The 19,340-nt window shown below is 39.7% G+C and overlaps 1 long non-coding RNA gene across 1 annotated transcript; it reads right to left on the bottom strand.

Moving 5' to 3' along the window:
• Positions 1-4,235: 4,235 nt before the first annotated feature.
• Positions 4,236-19,080, bottom strand: LOC148127510 (uncharacterized). Its single transcript, XR_015742249.1, has 4 exons — positions 19,012-19,080; positions 18,676-18,812; positions 14,233-14,492; positions 4,236-9,589 (listed from the first exon to the last, which is right to left on the bottom strand). It is a non-coding gene; the product is annotated as an uncharacterized LOC148127510 (long non-coding RNA).
• Between the last annotated feature and the right edge of the window lie 260 nt (positions 19,081-19,340).

Genomic DNA, 19,340 nt, shown 5'->3' with positions numbered 1-19,340 from the left:
TATTAAGAAAGACTGGGAGCTGCTTTCTGCCTCTAAGAACATGTTTTTCCATTGGGGAAATATAATATTCCGCTTCTTTTAATATTCCCTTAAATATTTCATTCTCTGTGGGGTAGGGGGGGCTGACTTCCTATAAGATTTAAATAAACACAAAAGAATCTGGGAACAATTGGTAATTAATGTTATTGTGAAAAGCTAAGAAGCCATTAAGAAAGAATCCCAGCGATTAGTTTGCATCAAATGCAAATCCTACATATAGTGAAATAACACTTCAAGTTCTTTTTCTATTCCTATTCTTCCTGCCCAAACTATGCAAAAGGCTGGAGGCTAATTTCTTTGGGTAGAAGATCTGGTTTTCACTTACCTTTTGTTTTAGCTATGATCTCACATCTGGTTGCTTTCTTCCGACTGCATAAGAACTATTTCCACTAAGTGCTACAATTGAAGTGCAGTATTAGAAATTTAAATTTGTTCATGGTGAGAGTAGGGATTATCCTGGGATAATCAGAATATCTTGTTTCCTATAAGAATGTAGGGATGGTAAATAATAGGAGTTCTTTCCTGAGTGTTGCACTCAGCAAATAGAGTTGCATGGTCTTGGAAGAGTAGAATGAGACCAAAACTATATGTGCATTTGTTTCCTTTATGTTTGCATTATTTATAGTTATGAATAATTAATTGTTATTCATAATGTCTCCCTTCTACAGCATTAAAAATTGAGAAACAGCATCTCAAATGTGGAGGGAGAGAGGAAAGAAATGGGATTTGTTCGTTTGTCTTCTGAGTTACTCATATGGCTTCTTAAAATAGCCCACAGTACAATTATTAAATCCAGAATCTAAAATTATCCAGCTGGGCCATCATGATATTATAATACAGGTAGTACTCAACTTACGACCACAACTGAGCCCAAAATTTCTGTTGTTAAGTGAGACATTTGTTAAGTGAGTTTTGCTCCATTTTACAACCTTTCTTGTTACTGTTGTTAAATGAATCACTGTGGTTGATAGTTACTAACCTGGCTGTTAAGTGAATCTGGCTTCCCCCATTGACTTCGCTTGTCAGAAGGTCGCAAAACTATGACCTTGAGACATAGTGCAACCGTCATAAATATGAACCAGTTGTCAAGCATCTGAATTTTGATCACATGACCATGGGGATGCTGCAAAGGTTGTAAGTGTGAAAAATGGTCATAAGTCACTTTTTTCAGTGCCATTGTAACTTTGGTCATTAAATGAACTGTTGTAAATCGAGGACTACATCTATGTTTATAGGACTGAGATGGTAATAACCGCCAATAGGTCTCTTATGGATTTCATATTCCTTATGTTGTTGATTTTTTTTAATGTGCTTTAATGACTGCAGTAATCATTTTATTTTAAAATAACCGAATTGTCCCTAAAGCTAGCCTATAGTTATACATAAAGCTATGCCCAAGCCCCCAATGGGGATAAAGTTATCCTCATTGTTCTGTCTACTGCTATTAAACTGTTTTAGAAAGCTTTGGAGGCAGGGGTTGGATGCTACCGGTTCGGCTCAATTTTATAGAACCTGTAGCTGCAAAGAGCAGCTGACACCGAACCGGTTTGGTGTTTGGCCCACCTGCCTGCCCGGGCTCTAGGCTGTCCTTTATTCCCTACTATTTCCTCCTCAGCTGCTTTGCGCGGCCCAGCTGAGGTTGAAAAAGCAGGAAACAAGAGGATTTTCAAACCCTGCGTACCCGAGCACAGTGCTTGTCAGCTGTCCAAATGGCACAGCTGATGATTTCTCGCAAACACTGCATACATGATTGTCCCTAGTTCGGAGAACCAGCAAATCGCTCCACTGGCTGGCCCTGCCCCTCCCTGCCTACTCACTCCTCACCTGGCATGCGAGCCATCCAACTTGCCTGGTTTGGTAAGCTGCTATTTTTCCTTCCCCCCACCCCCCCCCGACCATCAGCTGTTCTGCCCTGCCAGATTTAGGTTAGCTTGAAAGCAGGAAATCCTTGAATTTCTTGCTTTCTAGTAAACTAAAAGCAGAGCCAAACCTTCCTTTGGACTGAAGCTTTTCAGTGCAGACTCAGGTAGCCGATTGCAGATAGATAGATCTCTAAGTTAATCTGTGAGTCTGTGAGCAACTCATTCTGCCTGCCTGCTTTGCCTGCTTTGGGGTAAAAGTTGCTCTTTTTTAAATAAAAAAAAAAATCTATATTTACATAAATATTTATAATATTTACATACAAGCCATGCCCACTAGATCACATGACCACCAAGCCATGCCCAGCCAGCAAGCCACGTCTACCCAGTCACATGACCACCAAGCCACACCCACAAATAAGCCACACCCACAGAACCAATTATTAAGAAATTTGAATCCCATCCCTGCTTGGATGCCACCTTAACCTAGAAGTCCTTCATCCATGTTGCAGTCCACTCCTGCACTTGCCAGTCAATGTGCAGTCCTGGTAACTTGTTATTCTCAAATTGATCTAGACCAGTGTTTCTCAATCTCAGTGACTTTCAATTATGTGTGGACTTCAACTCCCAGAATTCCACCAAGAGTGTTTCTTAACCTCAGCAACTTTAAGAGAATTCTGGGAGTTGAAGTCCACACATTTTAGCAACTGAGGTTGAAAAACACTGGTCTGGAAGAACAGAGGTCTAGAAGGACAGAGAATCTGTTTCAATAGAAAATCTGCATTACACTTTTTCTGCAGGGTGCACCAGTAAGTCTGCAGGTAAAAATGTACATCCAATTTCCACTGATTCATCTTTAAATGCTTCTAAAGAAGATCAGTCCTTCCTACTATAAATGCTATCAAAAACAGAAGCTTTGGAATGGCTCTGACAGTACAGCTGCTCTTCTTAGCCCATGGAGGTCTTAAGGGACTACATCCAAAGCAACTGCAGTTCAAAGATGTTTTTAAATGGGACCTTAATTACTTAGCATCTTTCAGCACTCTGCTTGTGTTCAGGAGCATATTGTCTGACCAGGGGTTCAATGTTTCAAAGGACTTCTGTCCCCTTTTCTTCCTCTCATGTCCCTAGAAATAAGTCAAGATCCAGCTGCCAGGATTCTGTCAGGCACTTAACCCCATTTAAATCATGAGTCTCGAGCCAAACTTCCAAAACTTCAAAAGGATTTATTGGGAGTTAAAAGGTCCGGCACTGCCTGGGTGTAGCTGACTAACCCCCTGGGTGTATCGTAATTCATATTCTCCAATGGGACACATCCATAGCCAAGAGTCATCAATCCTATTCTCCAGTTAGAATTTTGCGCGGCAAAAACTTCAAATCACCTAGAAACTATCTTTGAAAACATTTAGGGAATGCAGTTTCAGTTTGCAAGCTGCCGCATTGCTCCCCCCTCTCTTTCTGTTGGCAACTCTAAAAGACCATAGAAATATTTTATTAGTTGACGCCAGCATGTAGATGTTATCACTATGACTCTCTTCTGAGAGTTGTTGAGACCATTTGGAGGTTTATTTGTGCCCTCGGGATTAGCTGAGCCCCGAGTAGCCGCCTGAATAGTGTAAATGGGTGTGGAACCTTCTTGGAATCCCTCAGGGCACATATAAATCTCCAATTGGCCTCAATGACTCTCAGAAAGAGTACAAATGACCAGATGACCGCAAAGAATATAAATCCTCCCATCTTCCAACCTTCGGGTCAGAACTGAAGAAAGGTCTTGGAGGAGAAGTGAAACGTCTTCAAGGAAAAACAAAGTCGAGTTGCCTTTTCAAAAAGCACCTTTGGGACAACTATGACCTGGATGACTGAGAATCTCCATAGACATTAAGCCAGGCCTTACCAGGAACATGGTCCTTGCTTAAAATATTATTACCCACCACCCTCCTAAAATAGTAACGAACTCTGGTGCAGGGAAATGGAAATATACACCTGGATAAATGAATAAGGATAATAACCTTTCTTTCCCAACAGGTATCTCTGGGAAGCCCAGCCATGATAATAAGCTGCTCCTGCTGTTTTACAGGAGCTGGTATTCAGAGCCAACCTATTTTTCTTTGCTTCAGGATGATTCAAGAATCCACCAAACCGTTTGGGAAGATACATGCAGACACAGGGCAAGTAGTAATTTTTTAGTAGTAATACTAAAATAGTAGTAGCATCTGCTCTGAAACCACCCAGCGGTGGGTAATGAACCATCAGAACAGCCAGTCCTTCTGCTGGAGGGTTGCGTTGTTGTTACAGAATAAGGGAGGTTTGGTGAGAGGAAAGAATGGCAGGCTTGAGTAACTTTGTATTAGCACTTTATTTATAAATGTACATAACACGGCACGTAGGTAGACAGTTCCGGTCTTTAAAACAGCATCAGTTCCCTCAAGGGGACACAGTGTATTTTAGAGATACTCAAGACCCCTCCCCACAACTTACATTTCTAACTTTAGCTGGTGATTTTGTACCAGGTGAGGGGGTTCCCCTCAAACCTCGATCCAAACAATTGGTATGTGGCCATCTAGTAGCTTCCAGTTATGATAGATCTTTAAAATTCTTTATAGATCTTTAAAAGTCATTCAGGAAAACCTGTTCTAGTCACCATGTTGACAGATAGATAAATAAATAAATAGAGAGAAGTCCTTCTCTCCAGTTTGTTCAAATTATTGTGGTGGCAAACAGAAGATAACAGACAGATGTTAAGAAGGAAGTGTAGCCCCTTACCTTTGGTGACCACAATTGTCCATGATTTGGACAAAATTGGGGGAATCAGGAGGTGGAGCTTGGAAATTCAATATCTATTTACCATTTGCCTTTTCATAATTTATTCTTAGAACATAATGGTTTTGCAGACCATTAATAATAAGCATATTGTGGATAAAGTCACTTTAACACTGAGCCGATGGCCACCTGGACAAGGCTACATTGTTTTCTTGACAACTAAATTGGCTTGTAAATTTTTCTTCCTTTTGTTTTTTTAAATTTGGTTTAGTCATTTCCTAGTTTTCTCTTACTAAATCTAATTTATAGAATACAGAAGACTTATTCTTAAATTATTATGGTTCCCATACCAAAAAAAACCAGAGACGAATCCTAAAAAGAGCTTCATAGTCATTATGGATAAGGCACTATCCATGTGGGTTTTTTTTTTATAACCATGACCTGAAGGAAAGACCCTAAAATGATTCAGTAACTGCATAAAATGACTTCTGGTATTTTTGCTAATACTACTCAATGTGCACAGTGATTGGAAAATAGGATGGATAACAGATACAGTTGGAGAATTTGCTGAAAATTATATAAACAGGTTTCAGCACCTCTGTGATTCTGTACTGAGAGGAATTTCAACCAGACATAAATATTAAGGGGTTATGTATCTGGAACATGTCAATTGTATATTAGGGATCTTTAAGACCATATTTCTCTCTTTTCTACAACTGAGTGATTTGGATGTATTTTGAACTGGATATATTTTGTAAGTATAATCAGGTCTGAGAAATAATTTGACATTGCTTTTTGCTTTAATCTATATAATGATTAGCTCAGTATGACATCCTGTATGGGAAGTGCCTGCAAGTTACTGTAGTTTGCTTCAGATAAAAGAAAATGCAACATGGGAAATCAGACTGTGAATGTAGATTTTTACTGATTCCTAAAAAGGACATAAAGTCACAAAGGGTACCAGCTTCTAGAAAACTTTTTCTAATTTCAAAAAGCTAAACGGCATCACACTTGATGAGCATTTGACTGGGTTCCAACTTCCATCCATGTATTTACTGGGAATTGAGCCTGATAAAAAGCAGCTTTGGACTCTAATCATGGCACAAACGCTTCTCCGTAACATTTCCCCTCCATAGCTACCTGACATTGCTGCCCTAGTAATTTCTAGCTCCTTTCAGAGCAGTGTCCCTCAACCTTGGCAACTTTAAGACGTGTGGACTTCAACACCCAGACTTTCCCAGCCAGTGTGCTGTATGTACTGCTCTACAGCCATCCATCTGTGTTTCTACCAAAATGGCAATGATCAGTGATGGCTGGGAAATGCTCCTAGCCAATAAAGCAGAAATCAGTCTCACACACAGCCAGTCAATAAGGCAGCTCGAAGTCATCCTTCACTGCTGTGAAAATGGTCTGGCAAGCTTCACTGCCTATTTGGTTGCTGACCCAGTTAGGGGACGGAGCTAACCCTGACCTGCAGAGGGAAAAATAAAGCCAGGTTCTGCCAAATGTGTGTTATTAGCTTTGGCTAACATGGGATTGTTCACCCATACTTGTTTTTACTTTGATTTGCTCTGAGGATTGGTGCAAGAATACTATGGCTCTCTCTGTGTTGAGTTCAGTGGAGCTGCTGTTCCTACAACTATTAGTGCAATGGACTTCATCACCTGCACAAGTGCTCTCATAGTGATGCTGGTGCGTTATTTTGCCTATTTATTTTGTATCTAACAGCATTTGAGTGCCACAGAGATAACAGCTCTAACAAGCAAGCCAGTTCTAACTTTGGAAATCTAACTCTAGTATGTATCTTCATTTGATCTATTCTCAGGCTATTTCCAGATGTTTCCAGCTGTAAAATCAGAACTGGGTTCTCTTATTACTCATTGCTGCCACTACTATTCTTTTACTGCACTAAAAAAAGGTGGAACTTGCTTGTTATCACTCCCTCCCTCCTGCTCTGGCCTGCACTCTTTGTTGTCAGCCAAAATAATAGAATAGAATAACAGAGTTGGAAGGTACTTCAGAGGTCTTCTAGTCTAAGCCCCCTGCTTAAAGGAAACCCTATAGCATTTCAGACAAATGGTTATCCCATCTCTTCTTAAAAACTTCCAGTGTTGGAGCATTCACAACTTCTGGAAGCAAGTTGTTCCACTGATTAATTGTTCTAAGTGTCAGGACATTTCTCCTTAGTTCTAGGTTGCTAGAACTAAATTTGAACATGGGTTTAGTGGGAGGCTAGACCTGTTTCTTGAAATAGCCTGGTGGTCAGTGTTAAGTATAAAGGAGGAGATGAAAGAGCAGGAGCATAAGGAGAATTCCTTCTACTTCACTCTGTATCCCCCTCTTAGTTCTGTCACCGGTGAATCAGAATTTAGCAGGTGACGAAATCTGCTATTCCAAACATCTGTTAAAGTTATCTTTCGTTTCCCATATTAGGAGAGTGATTAGTAGTTGTTTATCAGCAGGCAAATCAAGCTGAGTGGAAAATTAAATTGGGGGACATTTATCAATTATAGAGAGTAAGGAAGAGGACTTTTTGCAAAAATATGCAGAAACTGTTACCGAGGCAAAAGGGGATAGAGCTTTTTTTTAAAGTCCAGAAAGACATAACATTTGGAAGTGGCTCAGGCAGACACCTCCCTAAATCACTGGAGTATAAGAAGGGGAAGAAGGCACAGATTTGCAAGAATCTGCTATTATAGCCAATCTCAATAAAGTAGTTTTACCTAATGGGGCAGACATAATCCTTTCCTCAACTTGGCAGCAGTAACAAAAAGCAGCTTAGTTTGCTGAACTCCTTAAAGATCGCCTATGAGGGCAACAAAATTTATGCCAACTGGCTCAAGGAATGGTGGATAGCACTAATTTGGCCTGGAGCCCTTCACCTGGGGGAATAACTTCTTGGTGTTTTCAGATATATAGATATGTATTTGCATGAGCTCAGGAGAGAAATAAGTTAGAGAGAGCTCTGGCACAAAGAATTTATGACACAAGTCATACAGAATTCACTGGCACCAACGATTTTTAGTAGCTATCCAAAGTACATTTTTGCCCAGTTCTCAACTGAAGTGCACTCAACTTGAGTTGGCTGTATGTTAAAATGAGGCAAGGCTTCCATCACATGGTTGTATTATCATCATGACCTTTTTTTGACATGCAACTTCATAGACACTCCCGGCCAATTTCATTTTCCCAGAAAAGTTGCCCCATTAATTTTTTTTTTTTAAAAAAAGTGGGTCAACTTGTTACAAACCACCCTGGAAAGTGATGGGTGCAGCATTGCAAATAATGTGTATGCTAGTAAAACTTCATGATCTACCCAGAATCTATTGGAGTTAAGCAGCAAATAATGTCCAATCAATCCAATCAATCAACCAAAATAACATTGCCAAGTAGATAATGATATTAAATCAGTGTTTCTCAACTTTGGCAGCTTGTATTTGTGTGGACTCCAACTCCCCAAATTCCCCATGCTGGCTATCCACACATCTTCAGGCTGTCAAGGTTGAGAAACACTGTTCTAAACAGTACCGTGTGACTGTTAGTAAAAAGGAGACAGCAAAAAAAACCCGAGATTATCTCATATCTCATGAGATAGGCAAGATCTTTAGTCCAGTTCTGTGGTGGATTTCCTTGTCATTAAAAATCAAGTAGTTGGTTATTAGAGAGAAAGGCTTCCCTGGGGTGGCATCAATTTGGAAGTCCTGGCCTTAAAACCTCTCTAATGTTCTAAAACAGAACAATAGTTGAGTATATTGGTTTTATAATTTACTTCCGTTTTGTCAGATTTCATTCCTGGCCTCTCTGGGAATGTCCAAGAGGTCCCTGTTTCTGTCCCTCCATCCCCTCCAATTCCACCTGAATATGGTCAGGATGGACCTGAATGGAATGGCTTGTCAGTCTGTAGCACTCACAGAGAATTGACAGGCAGCAAAGCAGCTCTCTCCCTGCCAGCTGAGCCCAGAGAATGGCAGGGCTTACCTACTACCAGTGGTGGGATTCAATTTTTTTTTACTACCGATTCTGTGGGAGTGGCTTGGTGAGCGTGGCAGGGGAAGGATACTGTAAAATCTCCAGTCAGAGGTGGCATTTGCCGGTTCTCCAAACTACTCAACATTTCCGCTACCGGTTCTCCAGAACTGGTCAGAACCAGCTGAGTACCACCTCTGCCTACTACCCAGGAGTTGATTGCCTCCCACTCTCTGTTGCTTTCTCCCCTTTAAACAAAATAAAGCACAGCGAATCCCTAACATTTTTGCTGGGCATGGTGGCAAAGCGCCACAGCCTTTAAACGTCATTGTGGGGCTAATTGCAAGAGGGCGGATATGTGAAACTCTCCCCACCCCACCTTCTTAACAGTGCACGATGTCCACTGGATCTCCTGGCAGCAAAATATCACCACTCCTAAGCAGGCTCCTCTCGTTGATAACAGTCACAGAGATGTGCTGGGAAGCTTTGGAATGGCAACTGTCCAGCTGTAGTGTCAGGCAATCATCAGGGACCTGGACTTCTACCTGGAAGTGTCCCAAGTTACAGATGTGCTTGTTTTCATTACAAGTGGGAAAGAAGGCTGTGCACTTTCTCCATTAATTCATGTTTGTCTCCATTAAGCATACTTGGGGCATAGCCCTTACTCAGAAGCTAAGATCTGGTATATCAGACCGGCACAAATGAAGCCACCTAACAGTAAAGTGTAGACAATTAAGAAATAAGCCAAAGCTCTTTGGAGTTCTTGAAGAATGTCAGCTACCAGCCTCGTGAGCTTCTTCTTTCCAGACATGTCTCTTGGTGCAGATACCTCCAAAGAGCTGTGGAGCTTGCGGCCTTCAGGTGTCCGTGGCAGGAGGGCCGGGGGATGAATGTTGAGATCACAGGAAGCCAGGGACTATGCTTTGCCTTAACTCAGTTTCCATGGTCTCTGGCGTGGGATCGTCCTGCACAGATACAGAAAAAAAAAAAATCTATGTTTTATTTCAGCCCTTCTCTGACTTCTCCAGAATGGTGAGCAGACAATATGGAAGAATAAGTGAGAGAAGATGATTGCCTTCTTTAAATAAAAATAAAAAATACTTTCCAACTTTCTCAATATTTTTCATGATATAAAGAAATTGACTTTATAGATATGATATCAAATAACAAAGAAAAGAAAAAATATCTTTTTATATATTCCTTATTATCTAAAATTCTAAATATTCTATTATTGTATTTTATCATCCAACCATTGATAGAAAAGGTCCCAAAATGTTTTTAGGATAGATTTGGTGTGACTATATGATTTGTTATAAAATAAATTACGTAAATTATAGTTATCTTGTAAAGTATGAATGAATAAAATTATAGTCAAATGATTGTTTAATAGTGATACTAGGATATATAATTTTTGATTGATGAGTTATTATGTAATATAACTGTAATTGAGACTACGAAATGAATGCACAAAAACTGGTAAACCAACCGACACACTGTTTGTATATATTTATGAAAGAAAGCTGATGTTTTTATGTTTTGTCTGTTCTGTTTGTTTTTAAAAACTAATAAAATTGTTTAAAAAAAAAGAAATTGACTTAAAAAAAACAAATATGAGTGTCTGATAAAAGAGAAAGCTGATATATCAGTCCACTGATAGGCTTTTTACAATCTGAAAATAAGTGAAAGCAATCCACGTTACTGTTCAAAGGCTCCTCTCACCTGTAAAAACATTAAGTTCATAATCTAAGCTTAGCTACATTGCAAAGACTGGGAAAATATGGATCTTTTATTTAAACCAAACTAAATTCCATTGTCTATTTCCACAACAAAGGTAATTCTGCTATCCAGAAATTTAGCCTCCAGAGATTTTTCCCTCTGACTTCCACTTATGAGGGATGGCCGACATCAACCTTATCTGTTTACTAGAGAATGCATGACCCCTTGGGCCATTGTTTCAAAGATACACCAGATGTCAAAAACGGCAGACTCTCTAATGTACTGGAAGAGTTGTTAAAAATTCAGGGAGATATTCAAAGATATAGTGTCTGCCTTGAAAACAACCCATGTTGAACTGTATAGCACAGTCAAACACCAGGAGCTGACCACAGAAAATATTTGGTGACATTTGCCAAATTTCAACTCCATGGGAGTTTTATCTCCCAGATTTTGGATGTGTTCTGTAACTTAGCTCATTTGAGGTACCTTGGTTGAAAAAATCTTGCCCTATGATGCATCATTTCAGATTACAGATATGGAGATTTACTGGGCATATAGACTGCTAGGTTTATACGTATATCACCATAGTCAATGCAATAAAAATATAAATATTAACATGAACATACAATTCATAAAACAAACTGCAAAACAATGAACTTATATTAACCACAGACTATGTCAATCCATGATCCTTCAAAAATTATTCAAAAAGTTCAGTTTAAATCAATTTCCAAGAAGTTCTTAGGATGGGTGCCAATCTGGTCTCCGGGGGATAGAGACTATTCCTTAACATAGGAGCCAAACATCCCAGCATTCCCAAAATTGAGAAACCATCCAAGAAGAATGTACTTGATGGGTTAATTCTACCAGATGATTCCTTTGAAGAAAAAGCAATTTCATATTTTAGCAGCACCAGAAAGCTTATTCACGAATTACGACATTTGATTTAAATTATCTCTCTGTATTATTACTATTTTAGGCCTGGTTCCATCTACTTTAGGAACTTATCCTCTAGGGCTCAAACCCCAACTCTAGTCCTAAGTTCAAAAAAAAAAAGCTGCACAGATGTACAATTATCTCCATCTTTGTTAATATAAAAGTTGTTTGGTTTGTCTTTTCCTGTTGTTCTAACTTTTTCACTGGAATATGGTTGATTATGAAGACAGTTTTGAGTAACAAGTTGATTTTATATTTAAAAGGGGATACAGTTTGGTTCTTTATTTCTGAAAAGGAGAATTTTAGATGTCCTTTGAAATCATTTTTGTACTTTAAAGTATAGCCTAATTAGTATACATATAGCCAATGTCCACTTTCTTTGTTGAGGCATCAGATACAGACTTTTTAAAGATGGTTGGATGACACTGGCAATCTAGTATATAAATTGTACAGAGATAATGCACAGTTTGCCTGTCTGGAAGCTTGTCACAACTATATTTAAATGTGTTATGTCTTGAATGCCAGCAAAACACCCTTTTTATACTATTCACCATTTTGCCCAATCACGCATTTGGTTGGCCTTTGAGTTGTTCTAATGAAATGACTGCCCTAATACAGATTTGAAGTTTTCTTTTTCTTAAAGCTACTGTGACTACAATTTCTTCTTTTTTATGCTTTATTCATTACAATTTTACTTTTACTTAAGCTTGCACATCTAGTACCCAAGCTGACTTCCTTCTTTCTATAGATAGTATATAAAAGCAATGAATGAGAGATATTGCTTTAAGCCACCAGAATGCACAAACAAGTAAGACTGATGCTGCTCCATCTTTTTTTTAAACAGCACTTTTTCCCCACTGAAAGGATCAGTGTCCACGTCCAGTTTAAAGAAATCTAAAGTAAAGATGAAAATAGTCAGAAAGGCATGGAGAACGAAAGCAGGACATTCTGGATTACTCTGTTATATACTTATCCATTTATTTACTTTTAAAACCTGCATTCTCTTCTTTAAAACAAACCATTCCCAGGATTGCTTATCACACAGTAAGTTTCCATTAAAAAAAAAAAAATAAAGATTAAGATTAGTTGTTGAAAATGAAATCAAGAAAGCATAAACAGCAGGCCTTGAGTAAAAATTTCACTCCAGGATAGAAATCTAAGAGATGATCTCAATATATTAAAATGTTTAATAGAATAAAAAAATACCTTTATTTGTGTTTGATACATTAGGGAAATGGTCTGAAAGGAATGGAATTTATTAGAGACAAGTGAAAGGTGTTGTTTTTTTTAATTTAGGAAACAAAAACCAGATGCACAGGTTCACAAGGCTCGGTTGATAATGAGACTTGTCGAAACCAGAATCAATTGCAAACTGGATGTGAGCCAGCAATATGAGGCAGTTGTAAAAAAAAAGAAAAGAAAAGAAAGGTAAATACAATTGGAGGCAGTGTCAACAGAAATACAATTTCCAAACATCAGAAATAGGATTGCTTTGCACAGACCTCCACTCCAGTTCTGGGGAGCTTACTAAAAAAAAAAAACCAGAGAAATCTGAGGAACAGATTTGGGGTAGGGCAATGAGAACGATCTGGAGAAAATACAACCTCAAGAGAAATTGGCAGAACTGCTGGGTGTGCCTGGCTGTGGAAAAAAAAAAGCTAGATTTATACAGCTCTGGTCTGTAAGACATCTAGAGTCATTTTATTGGGAAGATGAGCAGCATATAAATTTAATAAATAAATAAAAATAGATGGGAATATGCTAGCAATCTTCACGCACCGGGAAGGTTGTCACTTAGAAGGTCAAGACCTGTTCTTCATCATTCCAGTACAAAATAATGGATTTAAGTTACAAGAAGATGGTGCAATCCTAGACAAAAATTCAAAATATCAGAGCGGTTTTGACCGTCAAAACCAATCAAGATAGGTAGTGGGATCCCTTTTATTAGAGGTATTCTACTGAAGGCCAGAGAACCGTCTATTTGCAATGTTTTAACGTGGATTCCTATACGACTTGATGTCCTGGATGAATATTTCTCAACTTTGCCAACTTGATCATATGTGGACTTCAACTCAGCAGGCTCGCTGGGGAATTCTGGGACTTGAAGGCTGCCGAGATTGAGAAACATTGCAAGATGACTCCTTCCAACCACAGGATTCCAGAGCCAAGTGGCTACTGCTGAAAAGGCCATTCCTAGATTGCATGCTTTTATTTTTATTTCCATTAATCAGCATTGTTAAGGTGCATGTTCACTTTTATTCTAATGTAAACGTCAGCATGCAATTGCATATAAAATCTAGCAAATTCCAAGTAATAATAATCACAGGTAATTAGCGGGTGCAAAAATTGTGGCACTCCAGATCAGAAATCTATCTGGTGCTTCAGGACAGTGGCCTTCCTGATAGTGTCTGAACCATACCATTCTGGGAAGCTTGTACATTCATCTATTTGGAGACTGTGGGTCCTTTCCTTCTCCAGCCTACCATTGCACTGCCTCTTTAAAAAGTTAAATAAGAATGAGCACAAAGAAATAGCAAATGTTTACATATACTGCACTGCCAACATACCCTCCTTTCAATTACCTGGGGTCAGGCTACGGCATAAATGGTATGAGAAGAGGCATGCTGCTCCTGACAATGGTCCATTCAGTCCACTTGGAAAGCCCACAATCAGGAAATTAAGGTGATGTCTCTTTCTCGCAGTTGCTTCCTAACAAACTGTATCTAAAAATACACCGCATCTGGACAGGAAGGATCCATCTGGATGGTAGATGCCTCCTTCAATTTTAAGTTTGGTTCTGCCCATGTAACTGAGTTAAACAGGAAAGATGAATTTGGAAGTCTCAATATCTCAAAAGGCCCTCTGACCTGCACCAATTGGACAAGCAAAAACAATATACAGAATATCCAAAGAGGAAGCCCAACAAGAGGTCTTTAATTAAGAGTCGTTCGCTTACCTTTGCTTGCTCCTGAACTTTGGCCACATTCACATCCAAAGATCTTCTCTTTCAGATCCTGCATTTGGAAAACTGGAGGTTCCCTCCCATTTCAGCGTTTCCAAGCCTTCCCTGGGCAATTAAGCAGGATGCTTTTCTCGGCTGGCTGCAAATGATCCGCTCTGCTGGGTAACAATGGGGCTGGGTGACTGTTCAGGGAGGCAGCCAAACAAAAGGTGGTGGATCTGAGCAATGGGATGCAATTGTGCAGCTCACAGATTCTGAGGGTGAAAAAAAAAAAGAAGGTGGTGATTTACTGCCTTCCGCTGAATGCTGCTTCTTTCATCTGCCATTCCCCCATTCTCTTTCCAGAAGAGCTACTGCTCTTGCTGCTGTTGCTTGGAGACTCTGCTACAGGATTGCCTGCCCAATGCACCTCCTTTCCTATTTTCTAGAGTCCATCCGTGATCGATGCTCCAAAGGGAAGGACTGCCGGCTTTTAGCAAATGCTACAGCTTTATGTTGGGACTGCTGGTTTGGCGAGATGATAATCTGAAGCCTGCCTGGATCAGGAGAGGGCAGATAATGCACTGAGTACTTCACTAATTCCATGGCTTTCTTCTAATCTCTCCTAAACACCACAGGCAGCAGTAGCAGCCCTTGCTAACATCTAGGTAGAGGCACAGCTTCCATAATGATTGTTTCAAGGTTCAGCAGTCTGCGTATTTTTCAGCACATTTATTGACTTCATCCATTTTAAGGCAACCGTAAATATGTTTCAAAGTGTAAAAGTTGTGAGGATATGGAAAGGGAAGGTGAGGGCAACCAATCAGAACTAGGCACAGCTGGCTTCTAAACAACCAGCCAATCAGAATGCTAGAAAGAGAGCTATCTTGTATATTATTTTATTTCCCCAAGGCATGCTGGGGTTAAAGGCAGCCCAGGAGAGAAGGCATCAGTCATATAATTAAAATATATGGAAATGAGTTTTTTAAAAATAAGGTGCAGCAGGGCCAAATTAGAATAAAGGCCCTTAAGACAAAGATAATTTTGTTTAGACCTGGTAATGAATAATATTATGAACATGATGCCTGAAGCTTTTCTTAATTATTTCTGGTGTTAAAGAAAAAAATCAATGGAAAAGGCTAGTCCATGTTACTTTCCTCTTCCTTTAAAAAATAATAATAAAAAATGTGAATAAAATAACATAATCACATTATTGAAGCCCCAGAAATATTTAATAATGTGGTTTCTACCAGATGGGTTCGATCTGACAGGATTGGCATGCTCCATGTTCCTTCTATTAAAGAATGCTATCTATCAGGTTCCAGAAAGTATGCCTTCTCTGATGCAGCACCTGCCTTCTGGAAGAAAGTTCCCCCTGAGCTCTGGTTGCTACCACCCTGTTGGCACTCTGAAGAGCCATACAGACCAGGCTGTTCTCCCAGGCTCTGGGCTAGCATGATTTCTGCCCCCTTGTCAATTGCTGGTGGGATCTTCTGGGGTTTGCTGAGTTCACAGTTTCCTCTCCTTGTTTTGTCCAAGTTCTGGTTTCGTATTATGTGGCTTTTATATTGTTTTGGTGTATTGTGATCTGCCCAGGGCTGTTTAGAGTTGGGCAGCATCAAATGGAACAACATAATACATACGTAATAAATGTCTTATTATACACTCAAATGATCTTCACACATAAGCAGCATACATTTTTCACTGCTACTTTTTTCAAAACATTTCAGGCACAATTACAGAGGGAGGCACGCACGCTCCAACAGTTATTCACGGATTTCTTGTCCTAATGAGAAAGTGCATAATTCAATGCCCCTGGGGGGGATAAGTAGGATATACACAAATATTATTGTTTCAAAACTCTGAGACATAGGTTGTTCACTTGCAAATGTTGTTTGTCCTATTGCATCCTCTGGTGTTCCTTCTGGTACTGTCTTTGCAGTATCTTCTGATGCTTTCTATCATTTATTTTCCATAAGAAATAAAATATTTCAATGAGTAAACCGTACAATAACAGAATGCACCTTTTGCACCTTCTGGGTTGGACATAGAAAAAAGTAATGATCTTTGCTTTCCAGCTCTCATAGGTTTAAATTAGAGGAACACCAAAACTACCTAAATTTGGGCAATAGGTAAAAAAAAAAATTGGGATTACTTTAACCATGGACTAACACAGAGAAAACAGATTACTTACTGGAATCACTTGCAGACATTCATTAAGAAGAGGTTGGACAACGATTTGTCTGAAATGGGATTGGTTTTCCTGTCTGAGCATGGGGTTGGACTAGAAGACCTCCAAAGTCCCTTCCAACTGTGTTATTCTGTAGATTTTCTATAAGGACCAAAATATGTCCCCCCACTACCAACTCTGTGATTTAGAAACATGAACCTTGTGGAATAAACTCTGTAACCAGAGTATATAAGACAACAGAATTCACTTGCAAAAGGTGCTCTATCACCCCAGGACGGATGTCCTTGTAGTGGAGGTTATCAAGACAATATCCATTTGTTGTGCTGCAGTACCACCTCTATGGTGGCCAAGGCTGAAACTGCAGCTTCTCAGTCCAGTCACGGTTCAGCTGCTAGCAGCTGGATTTTGAATTAATTTCCAGTTTATAAGTGGTCTTCAAGAACAGACCCAATATATTGCAGAAACACATCTGGTAGCTAAATCAACTGTTACCAAAAATATACACTTTCCCATTGTCCAGTGGTTGTACTACATTAAAAGCATTAAATCTTTACAGATGATTTATCAATACAAACAATTCTTGCTAGATTGCCTATGAAAGAGCAGGCATAGCAGGCAGCACATCAATCATACAGAGAACCAGTTTCATGAAGTGGTTAAGGAGCTGGGCTACAACCAGTAGATGTTATTTATTTCTTTATCAAATGTATTTGCCATCCACCTTGTGCTTCAAAGTGACTCTGAGTGGCTTGAATCACAAGACTGAGAGTTCAAGGCCTCCCTTAGGTAGGAAAGCCAGCTGGGTGACTTTGAGCCATTCACTCTCTCCCAGTCCAACCCACTTCACAGGGTTGTTGTTGCAGGGAAAATGGAGGCAGAAGTATTAGATATGTTCATTCCCTTGAGTAGTATACAAAAAAAGATAATAATACAGTAAGATTTGCCATGTCACAGAGACTTCTAATGACAAAGCAGGGTCAATGAACAGCTGTATTCAAGCAACAAATTTAGACGTTCCTGAATTAACCTGTTATCTGGGCCATGAATCAAATTAATTAAACAGGCTAGACTCACATGACATATCAATGTGCTGATACATAATTTAAGGGAGGGTGATTTTAAGAGAGGATGTGCTTTGGCTTGGTATGCCACGGCCTTATAAGAGTAAGGTATTGGAAGAAACGTCCCTCTGGTTCAGTTTCAAGTGGGAAGAAAAACACTGGAAACATGGTGACTGCTTGGAAAGATGGTTTAATGGTGGATAGGACCACATGGGTCATGACCAAAAAGAAGCACGTTGGTAAGAGTGGAAGAAAGATTTATAAACCCTGTTGGGCTTTGAACTTGTTTCCTGTTCCTGTGGCAAGAAATGTATCCTGATTGGTTGTCAGACTCCCATGGGGCCACGTAAGGGTAGCTTGGCTGAATCTTGCTGGGTATGTAATCTTCCCAAGCGCCATGTGGTAAAATGGGTAGAGGGCGAATCCTATCATGTCCATAATCTCATCACCCTGGATCTGAAAGGGGGTGGAAGGGCAGGGAGCTGCTTTGTCTTTAAAAACATGTTTCCCCTTTTCTCATCCAGAGAAATATAATATCCTGCTTTTTAAATATTTTCTAGAATATTTCATTCTTCTAGGAGAAGTGGGTGCTAACTTTCTACAAAGGAAAAAGGATTAATCTTTAATATCAACATTTTGTTTTTATAAACACATCCCTGTATTTATCTGCCAAACACCAGCTGTTGTAAAAAGAAAACAGCTTTGAAATGTTAGGTGGGCAGTTTATAAGAATGCATTTTTGTGCTATATTTGAGGATTTTTTAATTATTTGGTTTGCCTGATAAATCTTGAACTTTGTGTGTGGGGGGGGATGCAAGGTCTTTAACCCTTGCTGTTAGATACAGATAGATAGATAAATAGATACAGATAGATAAGATAATCAGAGTTGGAAGGGATCTTGTAGGTCATCTAGTCCACCCCCACCCGCCCGCGCGGGAGACCCTACACCATTTCTGACAAATGGCAGTCCAATCTCTTCTTGAAAGTCTCAAGTGATGGCGTTCCCACAACTTCCGAGGGCAAGCTGCTCCATTGGTTTACCTAGGTCAGCGGTCCTCAAACACTGAATGCCAGAAGCAATATATCTACTGAGAATCAGCGCAGTAGGCAGCATAAATTACACGAAGAGGTAAATATCTTACTGCTGTTGCTTTCCAACCCAACTAGAAGCATGCAGGTGGTAGCTTATATTACAAAACACGTTACCCAGGTGGTTTCTGAGGGAATCGCTGCGTTAGATAACCAGAACCTCCATTTCCAAAGGCATTCTACCCGTCGCAACGCTCCGATGCTATCGATTTTCCGTCCTGCGTAGCGATTTCTCCATCTTCAACTCAGCCTCCCTAGAAAATAAACTCCCGCTTCATGAGATGGACCGCCAGCGCGTCTATTTATTTATTTTTATAGATATCAAATCAAGCACACCTATCTTGCTTCTGCCTAGTGCGGCTCATCTGTTTTTCATTTCTATGCAGCCAATCTGGATCTGCAAACAAACCCCCTTTTGAAATTAAAATGACAGCTTAGCACTGATGATGTTACCTAGTATGGGTAATGAAACGTCTCCAAGAAAACAATCAAATACAGAGAGCACCAAGGAACCCTCATTTCAACCCTGAGCTACAAATATTCTCCTTTATTGGTGCCCTTTAAAAAAACCTAGGTGACTCTTCCTTTTTCTTATCTCTATGCCGCAAGTTTCCCTCAGCCAAAATCGACACCATCTCTGCCGTCAAAAGACGAGTCTTGATCGCCTTTTGCGACATTCTTAGACGCTCGCGCCCGTTAGGTTATATATATACTCTTAACTCTAGGCGGCTGTGATTTTTGCGACTGCCGCAAAATGAGGCCAGCCCTCTGTTGCTGTAGAG

Source organism: Pseudonaja textilis, chromosome 1, assembly GCF_049901715.1.
Source record: "Pseudonaja textilis isolate UNSWEBS1 chromosome 1, rPseTex1.2, whole genome shotgun sequence".
Lineage (NCBI taxonomy): Eukaryota > Metazoa > Chordata > Lepidosauria > Squamata > Elapidae > Pseudonaja > Pseudonaja textilis.
Note: the sequence above shows the minus strand (reverse complement) of the source record. Positions and strands in the feature narration are given on the sequence as shown.